At 37.3% G+C, this 18055-nt stretch overlaps 1 protein-coding gene across 1 annotated transcript in view; it reads right to left on the bottom strand.

The window, feature by feature from the left end:
* Window positions 1–18055, bottom strand: part of CWC27 (CWC27 spliceosome associated cyclophilin) — a 484083-nt gene that overhangs the window by 369804 nt on the left and 96224 nt on the right. The window lies entirely within an intron of this gene.

Here is an 18055-nt window from a genome sequence, read left to right as displayed (position 1 = left end):
GTATGTCTGTGTTTATATCTAAAATGTGAGTGCTGCTACTTTTATGATATTCAGCCCCGCTCTGCAATCTCTAGAGTAATGTCTTAACCTTTGCATATGCTATGATTCATTAACCCCATTTTCCTCCAGCAGAATAGTACAGCCTCTTGCAAACACACTAAAACCATGTTCACACTATTTTGTAAAAAATCCAAATATCATTTACAGCAAAGGGCAATAATTCTGTAATATACATTAGCTGTTACATATCTATAAGATTTTATGTAAACAAGAAACTTTATCTAAAAAAAACTTTACTCTTTTGAGGAATGAGTAAGATCAACCGCTTTAATGCCTTGGTACATAAATGCCCCATTAAACAGATGATGTGTAATAAGACAAAGGCCAATCATTTTACCATGCCACGTAGACTACATCCAAAAAAACAAGTTTGGTGCAAGCAGAAGCCGTAAGAAAAGTAGATTGTGGACCAAGCCATAAAAAGGTCTCCCTATTCTGCCATACACTTCTGAGATATATATTGTATATATAAAAAGCAGACACACGCACATCAGCAGAACACAAAGGAAACCAGATACATGTATGCTCCCGCTAATCTGCCACACCTGACACGCACAAAAATAAAAACGCGTGAAGAACAAAAACACAGAGCGCCATCAGAAAATGAATAAAAATCTGACTAGCGCTTAAAAATCAGCTTTAAAATCCGATGCACTCTAACAAAAAATATAGGGTGTAAAACGTTTGAAACATCTTAAAATGGCATTGAATATATCTTTGAGGACAAAAATGTTAATTACGACCTGACAAACTCTTGAAACATTGTCAGATCCTAATCCATCTTGTATGTTATATTCTGTATTGGTATCCATTGCTGGTAGAGATGGTGAGTGAATGTCACATTTACGTAATGAAAACTGTAAAAACTGTAGCTCAACGGAAAATGTTTAATAGTGACCAGATTTCCCCCAAAAAAAATATTCAAAGAAAAAACAGTGTTTTCCTTATGCATTGATAATCACCTCCTATGACCTAACTTTAAAAAAACGACTTTTTTTAAAAACAAAACACTATATTAAAACCCTGAGATCTTTACCATTAAAAGCACATGAAACCCATTTTTTTTCTTTTATGATTTTAATAGAGCATTAAATTATAAACAACTTCCTAGTTTACGCCTATCATCAAATTAGATTTATTCTCTTATACTCTTTTGTTGAACAGCAATAACAAAAGACATATATGTTGAACCACCAATCCGCAGCAAGCTCCTAGTATATTGCTGCTCCCCAGCCTATCTGGGTATGCATTTCAACAAAGCATACCATGAGATCTAAGCAAATTAGATAATGGGTGTAAATTGTTAAGTTGTTTAAACTTGCTTGCTCAGTCTGAAACATGAAAGTTTTATTTTGACTTTACTGTCTCTTTACCATACACAATTAGTCACTGCATTCAAGATCAAATCTCCTTAATAACCTTGCAGTGATAAAAAAATAAAATAAAAGAGCATTACACGTCATGTACTTCTCTGGCAAGCAATTTCTTCTGTACCTTGAAAGTTAGATGATTTATTACCAACAACTAGAAATGATGATGAGATACAGTTGTGAAGTGGCCTCTGCACATTTATAGAGGTATTACTGAGGTAAACGGAAATGCAATTTCCCTTTACAAATGTTATTTTGTATCAGAATCACTGGGCTTTCCTAAAATGTGATCTATATTTACCAGCTGTATTACCTGGAAATAGAATAAAAATATATGTATTACAGAATTACCTATCAGTCACAAACAGTGCATTTGGGACCAATGTCAACAACTTAGTGTATATTTTCAGATCATAGTAAGTTTTAAACTTTATTTTTTATTTTTTTATATAACCTTTATTGAGATGATTCAAAGACATACAATGTTAAGCATGAAAAACAAAATGAGAACAAAAAATAACCTATGTGAAGTTGGCACCCCATGTTTGTAAAAACTGAATTAAAATATACCATTTGTTTGTGCTGCGTTTGTGCTGATTTGTGCCGCAAAAAACAACGTTTGTGCCAGTTTGGTTTAGGAGATATTGCACATTATTTTTTTATGAAACCCCGCCCACTTTGCACCCCATGTTATGCAATTTTAAAAACAAATATACCATTTGTTTGTGCTGCGTTTGTGCTGGTTTGTGGCGCAAAAACAAACGTTTCTGCCGGTTTGGTTTCGGAGATATAGCGCATTATATTTGCTGAAACTACGCCCACTTTGCACCCCATGTTATGCAATTTTAAAAACAAATATACCATTTGTTTGTGCTGCGTTGGTGCTGATTTGTACTGCAAAAACGAACGTTTTTGCTGTTTTGGTTTCGGAGATATAGCGCATTATTTTTTATGAAACCCCGCCCACTTTGCACCCCATGTTATTCAATTTTAAAAACAAATATACCATTCGTTTGTGCTGCGTTTGTGCTGATTTGTGCCGCAAAAATGAATGTTTGTGCCGGTTTGGTTTCGGAGATATAGCGCATTAAATTTGCTGAAACTCCGCCCACTTTGCACCCCATGTTATGCAATTTTAAAAACAAATATACCATTTGTTTGTGCTGCATTTGTGCTGGTTTGTGCCGCAAAAACGAACGTTTGTGCCGGTTTGGTTTCGGAGATATAGCGCATTATATTTGCTGAAACTACGCCCACTTTGCACCCCATGTTATGCAATTTTAAAAACAAATATACCATTTGTTTGTGCTGCGTTTGTGCTGATTTGTACTGCAAAAACAAACGTTTGTGCTGTTTTGGTTTCGGAGATATAGCGCATTATGTTTTATGAAACCCCGCCCACTTTGCACCCCATGTTATGCAATTTTAAAAACAAATATACCATTCGTTTGTGCTGCGTTTGTGCTGCGTTTGTGCCGCAAAAACGAACGTTTGTGCCATTTTGGTTTCGGAGATATAGCGCATTATTTTTTATGAATCCCGCCCACTTTGCACCCCATGTTATTCAATTTTAAAAACAAATATACCATTTGTTTGTGCTGCGTTTGTGCTGGTTTGTGCCGCAAAAACGAACGTTTGTGCCGGTTTGGTTTCAGAGATATAGCGCATTATATTTGCTGAAACTCCGCCCACTTTGCACCCCATGTTATGCAATTTTAAAAACAAATATACCATTTGTTTGTGCTGATTTGTGCTGCAAAAACGAACGTTTGTGCTGTTTTGGTTTCAGAGATATAGCGCATTATTTTTTATGAAACCCCGCCCACTTTGCACCCCATGTTATTCAATTTTAAAAAAAAATATACCATTAGTTTGTGCTGATTTGTGCCGCAAAAACTAACGTTTGTGCCGGTTTGGTTTCGGAGATATAGCGCATTATATTTGCTGAAACTCTGCCCACTTTGCACCCCATGTTATGCAATTTTAAAAACAAATATACCATTCGTTTGTGCTGCGTCTGTGCTGATTTGTGCCGCAAAAATGAACGTTTGTTCCGGTTTGATTTCGGAGATATTGTGCATTATGTGTACATGTACTCTTTGATTCAAAAGTATTATAACAACAAAAATGTTTGTTAGTACAAATAGAATTATAAAACTTTGGGGTATACAAAAGAACATATGTGACTTCCACACCAGAAAAAAATATTTAAGAACATATGGGGGAGATTACATCCATGGCAACTGGAAAAAAAACCTGTTTCAGTTTTCTATGCAGCGCAGCTGCTCAGCGCAACAGTCTAGTTACGCTGCATAGAATACTAGTGAGATAATTTTTTCCCCATCGCCAGGGATGTAATGCCCCCCTAAATGTTTTTAAAAAAAAAAAGCGACTAAAAAAGAATTGACTTATATAAGAAAACTTGCTTGAGTGCTTTTAAGCGCTTGTTAAATATAAGCAAGTTAATATTGGGCTGTCTGTGGTTAACATGACATTACAGGCGATTAATATGGCAACAAAGAGGTTAAATTGGCTAAAGGAGGTTAATTAGGCCTAATGGGGTTGAAGAGGGCTTTACTGCAATTTAATTGAAAATGTCCTTTTTCAATTAAGTAGTGGGTTTCTACTTATTCACTTTGCAGTTAAATTACTTAAAGGGACACTAAACCCAAACATTTTTGTTCATGATTTAAGAAGAGAATACAATTTTAAATAACATTCCAGTTTACTTCTATTATCTAATTTGCTTCATTCTTTAGATATCCTTTTTTGAAGAAATAGCAATGCACATGGGTGAGCCAATCACAAGAGGCATCTATGTGCATCTACCAATCAGCAGCTACTGAGCATATCTAGATATGCTTTTCAGCAAAGAATATCAAGAAAATTAAGCAAATTAGATGATAGAAGTAAATTGGAAAGTTGTGTACAATTGCATGCTCTTTCTAAATCATGAAAGAAAATTCGTGGGTTTCATATTTCTTTAAAGGGACACTGAACCCAAATTTTTCTTTTGTGATTCAGATAGAGCATGAAATTGTAAGCAACTTTACTCCTATTATCAAATTTTCTTCATTCTCTTGGAATCTTTATTTGAAATGCAAGAATGTAAATTTAGATGCCGGCCCATTTTTGGTAAACAACTTGGGTTGTCCTTGCTGATTGGTGGATAAATTCATCCACCAATAAAAAAGTGCTATACAGAGTTCTGAACCCAAAAAAAGCTTAGATGCCTTCTTTTTCAAATAAAAATAGCAAGAGAATGAAGCAAAATTGATAATAGGAGTAAATTAGAAAGTTGCTTAAAATTGCATGCGCTATCTGAATCATGAAAGACAAAAATTGGGTTCAGTGTCCCTTTAAGCTATGATTTGGGCTTCTTCCAATCCATTACTCTTCAATAACCCCATGTATGCCGTATAAACCGGTATGTTACCATGTTAATCCTTTAATGCCCAGGGCCGGATTCACATTTCGGGCGCCCGGATTTCATAAAAAAATAATGCGCAATATCTACTAAACCAAACCGGCACAAACGTTAGTTTTTGCGGCACAAATCAGCACAAACGCAGCACAAACGAATGGTATATTTGTTTTTAAAATTGAATAACATGGGGTGCAAAGTGGGCGGGGTTTCATAAAAAATAATACGCTATATCTCAGAAACCAAAACAGCACAAACATTTGTTTTTGCAGCATAAATCAGCACAAACAAATGGTATATTTGTTTTTAAAACTGCATAACATGGGGTGCAAAGTGGGCGGAGTCTCAGCAAATATAATGCGCTATATCTCCAAAACCAAACCGGCACAAACGTTGGTTTTTGCGGCACAAACCAGCACAAACGCAGCACAAACAAATGGTATATTTGTTTTTAAAATTGAATAGCATGGGGTGCAAAGTGGGCGGGGTTCATAAAAAATAATGCGCGATATCTCCGAAACCAAAATGGCACAAACATTCGTTTTTGCGGCATAAATCAGCACAAACGCAGCACAAACCAATGGTATATTTGTTTTTAAAATTGCATAACATGGGGTGCAAAGTGGCCAAAGGGTAGGTGATTGTAGCATCTTAGGTAATTATCTAGGTACATGAATTGGATATGGAGGTATTTTGTGTTTAACCATTTAGTTATTCTTCCCAGAGGAAAAGTATATCACGATATTACTCTATGCGTTTGGTGTGTAGAGAATGGGTCACTATGGATTTCCATGAAAAAAAAAGAAATTGCCAAGGTGTTAAGGGGAGGGTTATGTCTAATGCTTTTTCAATCTCTGATTTGATGGAGAGCCAATAAGACCTGGCTATGGGGCATGTCCACCAGATGTGTGTGAAGGTAGCAACCTCTAGGCAACCTCTCCAACATTCAGCTGTTGTGTTAGGGGATAATTGATGTAGTCTGGCAGGTGTGTAATACCACCTACTTTGTAATTTAATATTCATCTCCCTCACTGAGATGGAGGATGAGGCCTTGGTCATTTGTTTGAAAATGATGTGCCATTCGGTTGGGGCCATATGGGTTTCAAGTTCGGATTCCCATTTAATCACATATGTGGGAAGGGGAGTATAAAGAATGGTCGACAATATTTTATACGTTAAGGATAAGATTCCTTTTTGAGGTTGGGGTGTAAACACAAAGCTTCAAAGTTTGTTAGTTGACGTTTTAGTTGGGTTTTTAAAGGGATGCGTCTGTAGGTAGTGTGATAATTGCATGTAGAGATACCAGCTTTGAAATTTCGACCCTAGTAAAATGCAGATTTCAGGTCAAGATTTTAATTTGCCGTCCTGATTTAAGGAGTAATGTGGTATTTGAGTTTTGTATAGTAGGCATTAGGTGGGGTTGAGGAAGGGTATATAATGATAATGATAAAGGGGAGTTATTTCTCAACGATGTCAAAGGTGAATATGTGGTAGAAAGTGAGGGATGCTTCTTAATAAGCTTGTCCCATATTTTAAAGGTTTCAGAAGTGGTCCTAGGTACCGTATTTTGGAGATGGCGTTAAGCTGGTGGGATCCAGCAGATCCCACCTAGATGAGGAGTGCCAGATAGTGAGTGTTCTAATGGGATCCATTCTTTATTATGTGATTGTTTGCACCAATCTACAATTCTTGTTAACAAAACAGCGTATCTATAATTTAATTCATTGGGGACAGTATAAGGTATTAGTGGCGATGCAAGGTCTTTTATGCAACCAAATAAAGCAATTTTTTAATTACTTTTGTAGGGAGAATATAATAGAATCTGGTAAAGGTATGGGTAAGGTTTGTAAAAGGTATAGTATTTTGGGGAGGATAATTATTTTGACAGTATTCATTTTTCCAAGCCATGAAAGGAATTTAAGGCTCCAGGAACGCAACATGTCCTGAATAGTAGTTTTTAGGGCAGCATAATTCAAAGAAACTATATCATCTAAATATAGTGAGATATAAACTCCAAGGTTTTTAATGGCTTTGGACTGTGTTTGAAAGCTAAATTGTTGTTGGATAGCTTCTAATGCATGAAGTGTCTGATGGATGCTTAATAACTCAGATTTTGTGATATTGATATTGAAGTTGGAATAGGTCCCATATGTTTGTATTAAGGGAGGTATTGATTTTTCGGGTTTTGTCAGTGTCATTAAGATATTGTCTGCATACAGTGTGATCTTGTATGTTGTTGGGCCAATGTTAAATCCACGGATATCGGTCTTGTTTCTAATGTATGAGGCCAAGACTTACATTACCATGACAAATAGTAAGGGTGAATTGGGGCAGCCCTAACTTGTTCAATTGGAAATGTTGAATGGGGAAGATGTTGAGTCATTTAATCTGATTTAAGCTTGTGGATTGTTATATAGGGTGAAGATTTTCCTTGTAAATTCTTGAGTAAAGCCAAATGTTTGCATGGTATGTTTTAGAAAAAAACAATCTAACCTATCAAAGGCTTTTTCTGCGTCCATGGAGAGGAACACAAAGGGAATTTTTTGTTGGTGGGCATATTCCATGAAGTCAAGGATCTTGGTAGTATTATCTGTAGCCTCTCTAAAGGGTGTGAAGCCGGCCTGATTAATATGTATAATAGAGGGTAGGACAGAGTTTATGCTAGAGGCTAAAATTTTTGCAAAAAGATTAATATCAATATTTAATAAGGAGATTGGACGGAAATTAGCTGGAGTGTTAGGTGGTTTGCCTGGTTTTGGCAACACTAAGACGTGTGCTTCAAGTATTGAGGATGAAAATTAGTTATCTTCAGTTGCTTTATTGAATAGTAGTACAGTAAGGTGGGGAATTAGTATGGACAAGAATGTGCGGTAGTATTTGGCTGTGAAGCCGTCTGGACCGTGGCTTTTTCCTACTTTCAGGGCTTTGATAGCGTAATGGGTTTCTTGAGGGGAAATTGGTCTGTTAATACCTACTTTTTGTTCTTCAGATAGCATTGGTAGTGGGCAATGTTTTATATAATTTGTCATATTTGAGAGATAATCAGTCGAGGGAGCATCTTTTTTTGAAATTGTACAATGAGGTGTAGTAATTATGAAAAGATTGTAATATTTCTGGGGTAGTTTGTAAAGTTTTTTTGTGGGTTACTGATTTCATATATGTAAGATTTAAATCTCTTTTTATTTAATGCTCGGGCCAGGAGTTTACCCGCTCTATTGTACTCAAAATAAAACATGCTATTTGGTTGTTTTTTTTTACGTTGAGATTGATATTTGATATACAGAAAGTTGTCTAGCTCTTCTCAAACTGTCTGTATGTTTTTCAGTATGTCAGAGTCAGTCAGGGATTTTTTTTAATTTGTGGTCTAAATATGTGTATTTGTCTGTTAGTTCTTGATATCGTTTACGGTAGGTTTGCTGGCGGAATACTTTGAGTTTAATTAATTTGCCCCCCGAATCACACATTTCTGTGCTTCCCAGATTGCATAGCTATTATTGATCGAGTGATTGTTAAAAACATAATTTATGTAAGAACTTACCTGATAAATTCATTTCTTTCATATTAGCAAGAGTCCATGAGCTAGTGACGTATGGGATATACATTCCTACCAGGAGGGGCAAAGTTTCCCAAACCTCAAAATGCCTATAAATACACCCCTCACCACACCCACAATTCAGTTTAACGAATAGCCAAGAAGTGGGGTGATAAAAAAGTGCGAAAGCATATAAAATAAGGAATTGGAATAATTGTGCTTTATACAAAATCATAACCACCACAAAAAAAGGGCGGGCCTCATGGACTCTTGCTAATATGAAAGAAATGAATTTATCAGGTAAGTTCTTACATAAATTATGTTTTCTTTCATGTAATTAGCAAGAGTCCATGAGCTAGTGACGTATGGGATAATGATTACCCAAGATGTGGATCTTTCCACACAAGAGTCACTAGAGAGGGAGGGATAAAATAAAGACAGCCAATTCCTGCTGAAAATAATCCACACCCAAAATAAAGTTTAATGAAAAACATAAGCAGAAGATTCAAACTGAAACCGCTGCCTGAAGTACTTTTCTACCAAAAACTGCTTCAGAAGAAGAAAATACATCAAAATGGTAGAATTTAGTAAAAGTATGCAAAGAGGACCAAGTTGCTGCTTTGCAAATCTGATCAACCGAAGCTTCATTCCTAAACGCCCAGGAAGTAGAAACTGACCTAGTAGAATGAGCTGTAATCCTCTGAGGCGGAGTTTTACCCGACTCAACATAGGCAAGATGAATTAAAGATTTCAACCAAGATGCCAAAGAAATGGCAGAAGCTTTCTGGCCTTTTCTAGAACCGGAAAAGATAACAAATAAACTAGAAGTCTTTCGGAAAGATTTAGTAGCTTCAACATAATATTTCAAAGCTCTAACAACATCCAAAGAATGCAACGATTTCTCCTTAGAATTCTTAGGATTAGGACATAATGAAGGAACCACAATTTCTCTACTAATGTTGTTGGAATTCACAACTTTAGGTAAAAATTCAAAAGAAGTTCGCAACACCGCCTTATCCTGATGAAAAATCAGAAAAGGAGACTCACAAGAAAGAGCAGATAATTCAGAAACTCTTCTGGCAGAAGAGATGGCCAAAAGGAACAAAACTTTCCAAGAAAGTAATTTAATGTCCAATGAATGCATAGGTTCAAATGGAGGAGCTTGAAGAGCCCCCAGAACCAAATTCAAACTCCAAGGAGGAGAAATTGACTTAATGACAGGCTTTATACGAACCAAAGCTTGTACAAAACAATGAATATCAGGAAGAATAGCAATCTTTCTGTGAAAAAGAACAGAAAGAGCAGAGATTTGTCCTTTCAAGGAACTTGCGGACAAACCCTTATCTAAACCATCCTGAAGAAACTGTAATATTCTCGGTATTCTAAAAGAATGCCAAGAAAAATGATGAGAAAGACACCAAGAAATATAAGTCTTCCAGACTCTATAATATATCTCTCTGGATACAGATTTACGAGCCTGTAACATAGTATTAATCACAGAGTCAGAGAAACCTCTTTGACCAAGAATCAAGCGTTCAATCTCCATACCTTTAAATTTAAGGATTTCAGATCCTGATGGAAAAAAGGACCTTGAGACAGAAGGTCTGGTCTTAACGGAAGAGTCCACGGTTGGCAAGAGGCCATCCGGACAAGATCCGCATACCAAAACCTGTGAGGCCATGCCGGAGCTACCAGCAGAACAAACGAGCATTCCTTCAGAATCTTGGAGATTACTCTTGGAAGAAGAACTAGAGGCGGAAAGATATAGGCAGGATGATACTTCCAAGGAAGTGATAATGCATCCACTGCCTCCGCCTGAGGATCCCGGGATCTGGACAGATACCTGGGAAGTTTCTTGTTTAGATGAGACGCCATCAGATCTATTTCTGGAAGTTCCCACATTTGAACAATCTGAAGAAATACCTCTGGGTGAAGAGACCATTCGCCCGGATGCAACGTTTGGCGACTGAGATAATCCGCTTCCCAATTGTCTATACCTGGGATATGAACTGCAGAGATTAGACAGGAGCTGGATTCCGCCCAAACCAAAATTCGAGATACTTCTTTCATAGCCAGAGGACTGAGTCCCTCCTTGATGATTGATGTATGCCACAGTTGTGACATTGTCTGTCTGAAAACAAATGAACGATTCTCTCTTCAGAAGAGGCCAAAAATGAAGAGCTCTGAAAATTGCACGGAGTTCCAAAATATTGATCGGTAATCTCACCTCCTGAGATTCCCAAACTCCTTGTGCCGTCAGAGATCCCCACACAGCTCCCCAACCTGTGAGACTTGCATCTGTTGAAATTACAGTCCAGGTCGGAAGCACAAAAGAAGCCCCCTGAATTAAACGATGGTGATCTGTCCACCACGTTAGAGAGTGTCGAACAATCGGTTTTAAAGATATTAATTGAGATATCTTTGTGTAATCCTTGCACCATTGATTCAGCATACAGAGCTGAAGAGGTCGCATGTGAAAACGAGCAAAGGGGATCGCGTCCGATGCAGCAGTCATAAGACCTAGAATTTCCATGCATAAGGCTACCGAAGGGAATGATTGTGACTGAAGGTTTCGACAAGCTGCAATCAATTTTAGACGTCTCTTGTCTGTTAAAGACAGAGTCATGGACACTGAATCTATCTGGAAACCCAGAAAGGTTACCCTTGTCTGAGGAATCAAAGAACTTTTTGGTAAATTGATCCTCCAACCATGATCTTGAAGAAACAACACAAGTCGATTCGTATGAGATTCTGCTAAATGTAAAGACTGAGCAAGTACCAAGATATCGTCCAAATAAGGAAATACCACAATACCCTGTTCTCTGATTACAGACAGAAGGGCACCGAGAACCTTTGAAAAAATTATTGGAGCTGTAGCTAGGCCAAACGGTAGAGCCACAAACTGGTAATGCTTGTCCAGAAAAGAGAATCTCAGGAACTGATAATGATCTGGATGAATCGGAATATGCAGATATGCATCCTGTAAATCTATTGTGGACATATAATTCCCTTGCTGAACAAAAGGCAAGATAGTCCTTACAGTTACCATCTTGAACGTTGGTATCCTTACATAACGATTCAATATTTTTAGATCCAGAACTGGTCTGAAGGAATTCTCTTTCTTTGGTACAATGAAGAGATTTGAATAAAACCCCATCCCCTGTTCCGGAACTGGAACTGGCATAATTACTCCAGCCAACTCTAGATCTGAAACACAATTCAGAAATGCTTGAGCTTTCACTGGATTTACTGGGACACGGGAAAGAAAAAATCTCTTTGCAGGAGGTCTCATCTTGAAACCAATTCTGTACCCTTCTGAAACAATGTTCTGAATCCAAAGATTGTGAACAGAATTGATCCAAATTTCTTTGAAAAAACGTAACCTGCCCCCTACCAGCTGAGCTGGAATGAGGGCCGCACCTTCATGTGGACTTAGAAGCAGGCTTTGCCTTTCTAGCAGGCTTGGATTTATTCCAGACTGGAGATGGTTTCCAAACTGAAACTGCTCCTGAGGATGAAGGATCAGGCTTTTGTTCCTTTCCCACCAGTAACAGTTGAGATAATAGAATCCAACTGAGAACCAAATAATTTTTTACCCTGGAAAGAAATGGAAAGTAGAGTTGATTTAGAAGCCATATCAGCATTCCAAGTCTTAAGCCATAAAGCTCTTCTAGCTAAAATAGCTAGAGACATAAACCTGACATCAACTCTGATAATATCAAAAATGGCATCACAGATAAAATTATTAGCATGCTGAAGAAGAATAATAATATCATGAGAATCATGATTTGTTACTTGTTGCGCTAAAGTTTCCAACCAAAAAGTTGAAGCTGCAACAACATCAGCCAATGATATAGCAGGTCTAAGAAGATTACCTGAACACAGATAAGCTTTTCTTAGAAAGGATTCAATTTTCCTATCTAAAGGATCTTTAAACGAAGTACCATCTGACGTAGGAATGGTAGTACGTTTAGCAAGGGTAGAAATAGCCCCATCAACTTTAGGGATTTTGTCCCAAAATTCTAACCTGTCAGACGGTACAGGATATAATTGCTTAAAACGTTTAGAAGGAGTAAATGAATTACCCAATTTATCCCATTCTTTGGAAATTACTGCAGAAATAGCATTAGGAACAGGAAAAACTTCTGGAATAACCACAGGAGATTTAAATACCTTATCTAAACGTTTAGAATTAGTATCAAGAGGACCAGAATCCTCTATTTCTAAAGCAATTAATACTTCTTTAAGTAAAGAACGAATAAATTCCATTTTAAATAAATATGAAGATTTATCAGCATCAATCTCTGAAACAGAATCCTCTGAACCAGAAGAGTCATCAGAATCAAAATGATGATGTTCATTTAAAAATTCATCTGTAGGGAGAGAAGTTTTAAAAGATTTTTTACGTTTACTAGAAGGAGAAATAACAGACATAGCCTTCTTGATGGATTCAGAAACAAAATCTCTTATGTTATCAGGAACATTCTGCACCTTAGATGTTGAAGGAACTGCAACAGACAATGGTACTTTACTAAAGGAAATATTATCTGCATTAACAAGTTTGTCATGACAATTAATACAAACAACAGCCGGAGGAATAGCTACCAAAAGTTTACAGCAGATACACTTAGCTTTGGTAGATCCAGCACTAGACAGCGATTTTCCTGTAGTATCTTCTGACTCAGATGCAACGTGAGACATCTTGCAATATGTAAGAGAAAAAACAACATATAAAGCAAAATTGATCAAATTCCTTAAATGACAGTTTCAGGAATGGGAAAAAATGCCAAAGAACAAGCTTCTAGCAACCAGAAGCAATGAAAAATGAGACTTAAATAATGTGGAGACAAAAGCGACGCCCATATTTTTTAGCGCCAAATAAGACGCCCACATTATTTGGCGCCTAAATGCTTTTGGCACCAAAAATGACGCCACATCCGGAACGCCGACATTTTTGGCGCAAAATAACGTCAAAAAATGACGCAACTTCCGGCGACACGTATGACGCCGGAAACGGAAAATAATTTTTGCGCCAAAAAAGTCCGCGCCAAGAATGACGCAATAAAATGAAGCATTTTCAGCCCCCGCGAGCCTAACAGCCCACAGGGAAAAAATAGTCAAATTTTTGAAGGTAAGAAAAAAAGAATAATTTAAATGCATAATCCCAAATATGAAACTGACTGTCTGAAAAATAAGGAAAGTTGAACATTCTGAGTCAAGGCAAATAAATGTTTGAAAACATATATTTAGAACTTTATAAACAAAGTGCCCAACCATAGCTTAGGGTGTCACAGAAAATAATATTTACTTACCCCAGGACACTCATCTACATGTTTGTAGAAAGCCAAACCAGTACTGAAACGAGAATCAGCAGAGGTAATGGTATATATAAGAGTATATCGTCGATCTGAAAAGGGAGGTAAGAGATGAATCTCTACGACCGATAACAGAGAACCTATGAAATAGACCCCATAGAAGGAGATCACTGCATTCAAATAGGCAATACTCTCCTCACATCCCTCTGACATTCACTGCACGCTGAGAGGAAAACCGGGCTCCAACTTGCTGCGGAGCGCATATCAACGTAGAATCTAGCACAAACTTACTTCACCACCTCCATCGGAGGCAAAGTTTGTAAAAACTGAATTGTGGGTGTGGTGAGGGGTGTATTTATAGGCATTTTGAGGTTTGGGAAACTTTGCCCCTCCTGGTAGGAATGTATATCCCATACGTCACTAGCTCATGGACTCTTGCTAATTACATGAAAGAAATTAAAGTATTCTTCTATGGTGTTAGTCAATTTGGATACTGAGTCTGGGTGGTCTAGAAAGGAGTCATCTAGTTTCCATAGATAAGGTGTTAAGGGGGTATTTGGCCATGAAAATTTCAGTTGAACAGCCGAATGGTCAGACCAGGATGTAGGGGAAATATCGCATTTGTGAACATGGTAAAAACCTTTTTGATTTGTAAAGATATAATCTCATCTACTGTAAGACTTGTTAGGATGGGAGAAGAAGGTATAATCCCTTTTTTCATGGTAAATGAATCTCCATGTATCATATAAATTCATCTCTCTCATACCGTTCCATAGAGTGGCGGTGAGTTTGCGGGGTACTTGAATGTTGGTATTAGTATTATCAAATTTGGGTTGAAAGGGGACATTAACGTCTCCAGCTAGATAGATCGGACCTTTGGCCAGGTCTAGTGTTGATGAGCATTATGGGCCTTCCATATAGTAGAACTAACAGACCTAAAAACCTTCCCTCTTAATCTATGACTTTTTGGTTATGTGTAAATGTAATGGATTTATTTATTAGCATACTCACGCCATTTTTTTTGATTTGGGCCTGAACTATAGAAATGGGTAGTGAAGGTATTTGGGTTCTTTATGGTGCTTAAAATGTGTTTCTTGTAGGAAAAGTATATCAATATGGCGTGTCGCTAAATCTGATAAGGCTTTCATCTTATATTGTGGTAAGTTAAGCCCTTTAACATTTTGGGTCAGTAGGGTAAAGTGAGGTGTTGAATTATGGTTAATGTGTGGCATTGGCACAGGATAGGAATTTGGCTGATAGGTTGGGTATATGTTTGTACATAAATCGAGTCAGTTGCTCTAATTTTCAAGGTCTTTGGTGATCATTGAATCTAGCCTTTGTTGTTTCGGTGGTGAAGTGTTTAAGGGATTGTTCGGTATCTGTAGAGGAACAGTTGCTTTAGCTTGTTTGTCGGTAACAGTGTTCCAGGAGGAGGATGATATGGTAGTAGATTTCCCTGACAAGGATTTGATGGGTTTGTCCTGTTTTAGGTGCCTTCTGGTAGTCATTGCTGTAGGCTATTATTGCAGAATAGTTATAGTATAGCACATTAGTTATGCAATGTAGGTACAATAATATGTCGCTGGTGACTGGTATGTTCTACAAGGAGGGCATTAAACCCAATGTGTCATAGGAGTCCTGTTGATTTTAGAATGGTTTGGTAAATCAGTCCTTGTTAGTGAAGGTTCAAAGATATGTTTATGAACACTGATTACCAGGAACCAAGTGTCCAACACTTTTTAGCTTCTAATAACTTTTAGGGAAGTTTGCACTCAATTTGATTGCTGCAGGAGATTCTCTGTATCAGCAGTTTGCAAGGTATTTTGGGAGTGGTATGTTTATATGCGAGTTTATCACCACAAGTTCCGTGAATACCAACGAAACAGGTTGAAGGGTCGAATGGGTAAGAAGGACAAGACAGGATATCACATAACTTATTTAATAGGATAAGTGGTCCAGGAGGCGAGATAAGATGGGGAGGTTCTCCCTCTATTCTGTAATTACCCAAACCAAGAAATAACATATAATTGACTGTGAGTGACGTAGCAGATTGTGGTAGTTACGAGAGAAGGTGTAGCTACAGTATGCTTTGTAATGTGGAAGAATATCCAATATATGTATCAAGCAATACCTTCCTGAGTCAAAATAAGATTTTGTATTATTCCTCATTTTATGTTGTTTTTTTATTTTTCAGAATTGATTAAGACACATATACAGACTGAACCATTTTTGTTTATGATTATGTTTGTACTAAAATGTTTAAAGTTGTAAACTCAATAAAAATGATTTCAACAAAAAAAAAAAAACAGGTTCCAGGATTATTTAGATATTTTGATATAGAGGGCTTAGACGTTGTGATCTATCTACAAGCTGTTGGTTTACAGGAATCTGCGGTACATGCAATTAGGGCATGTAAGATTTATTCTTACCACCTCCGTTTATGGCCGTATTTTAATATTCCACGTCTAGGACGATGCAGTGGGAGTTCCATGTGGCAATGTGGTGATGCAACGTATGTATATAAATAGGCTGGTAATGGCGTCTGATGTAGCTCTGGCATTGCCTGCAATATATCTATAATGGAGGAGAAATCTAGGAGTGCGCTGAGAGTTTTAACCGGCACTGCTGTTGGGTAGGTCCGGGATGTCGGATATATCACTCCACTTTTCTCTTATGTCCTTTTAGTGCTCTTGTGGTAGGTTATGACGTCTTCATCTCAATGTATGATGGCGCAGTATGGGTATCAGGCTGTCTATAACCTGTCACACCGGCAGCTGCAAATGATTATACGGGATCCGGCAGTAGCTGTATGATTACCAGACCGTTGGCAACCATTTTTGAGACAGTTTAACTATAATAAAAATTATATATCAGAAGCCTCTTTTCAAGTGGATAACTACATGATTATCTATCTAGCTGCTAAATTTCATGCAAATATTTTAGCAAGGATTGTGTTGCCCAAAGAATGTTATGATAGCAAATAATTACTGTTTAATAGACACATTTTCTGAATTGTAGGTGTTACTAACACTGGATAGAATATGTTTTGGGTATCAGCTTTATTTAGGTCATTTAGAATATGGGCTCCATTTATCAAGCAGATTTTGGAGCCCTTGAGGGGCAGGCTCATTCATGCCACTGCTTCTTAAACTCTGACTTGTTCAAGGTGATTGACAAAACAAAATGATTGTTTTATGAGGTTCTTTTAGTTTGCATTTACAAGTAATTTATTTATAGTACAACTACATAAATGCTATGTATAGCAGTAGTATATAGCATAGTAGAGTACAACTGCAGCAGCATGGTTACTACTGATCGTGCTATTGTTTTTCCTCCTGTACCTGCAGCTCTCTTTAAAGCCATTCTTTTATTTTAACCCATTACAGAAACCAGTTGCTAAAGCTCTGCATCTTTATTACTGGGTGCCGTCATTTTGGTTTGCACTTATTCTTGCATTCTGTGACAGGAGCAGTGCACTTTCACAGATCAGTGTTGGTGCTGGCTTTTTGACAGCTGAACCGTGCACAGTAGATTAGTTTGCACAATCGAAAGCAACAGAGTTACATTGCTGCAGTTTTTTTACACAGTTAAATAACAAAAATAAAAATTCCTCAGGAATAATATAAAGAAATGGAGTGCAGCTCCCACTCTGTATTGTGCATGTTGAAGTGTATGATACCTCTTGTCTAGAACACAACAATTTCACTGATATGTGAATGTGCACCACTTCTGTCACAGGGTACAAGAATACTTAAATTCCAAGATGGTGGTGCCCAGTATGAAGATGCAGAACATCACTAATCAGCACTTTTGAAAGGTTGAAATAAGAAAATAGTTTAGAAAAGAGCTGAAGACAAGGGAGAAAAAACAGTAGCATGTATAATGTTCCTTTAAGAAAAAGATCAGTCTAAGAAATACAAATATGATTGGAGAACTAAAAAATAAAGAAAGGATTAGCAGCACTAATCCCCCCCCCCTTTTTTTGTTGTTATAATTCTAGCAGTAGAAATCAATTCACGAATATCAACACTCACGTGACACCACATGGGGTTTTCTCATTTGGTGCCTTAATACTTACTGTTGATAACTTGGAATGGAATGTTGACATAAAAATGTATGCCTGAATCCTAGCTACTAGGATGGGTCAGGTGTTGCCTTTTGTTGTCCATTATTCCCAGATGGGAATCACTTATAGGAGACAGGGCTCTGATAATACCTTCCATCAAACATCTTTATGGAATTGGCTTCTTGTCCTTAGAGGGTGTTTGAAAGAGTGAGGTGGGATTACATGATGAAGAGTGTTAAGGGTCTTTGGTTCTACTAATCAGATTAGGACGACAGTAGGGCTTTGTAT

This window comes from Bombina bombina, chromosome 2, assembly GCF_027579735.1.
Source record: "Bombina bombina isolate aBomBom1 chromosome 2, aBomBom1.pri, whole genome shotgun sequence".
Taxonomy (NCBI): domain Eukaryota; kingdom Metazoa; phylum Chordata; class Amphibia; order Anura; family Bombinatoridae; genus Bombina; species Bombina bombina.
This window is presented reverse-complemented; position numbering and strand designations above follow the sequence as displayed.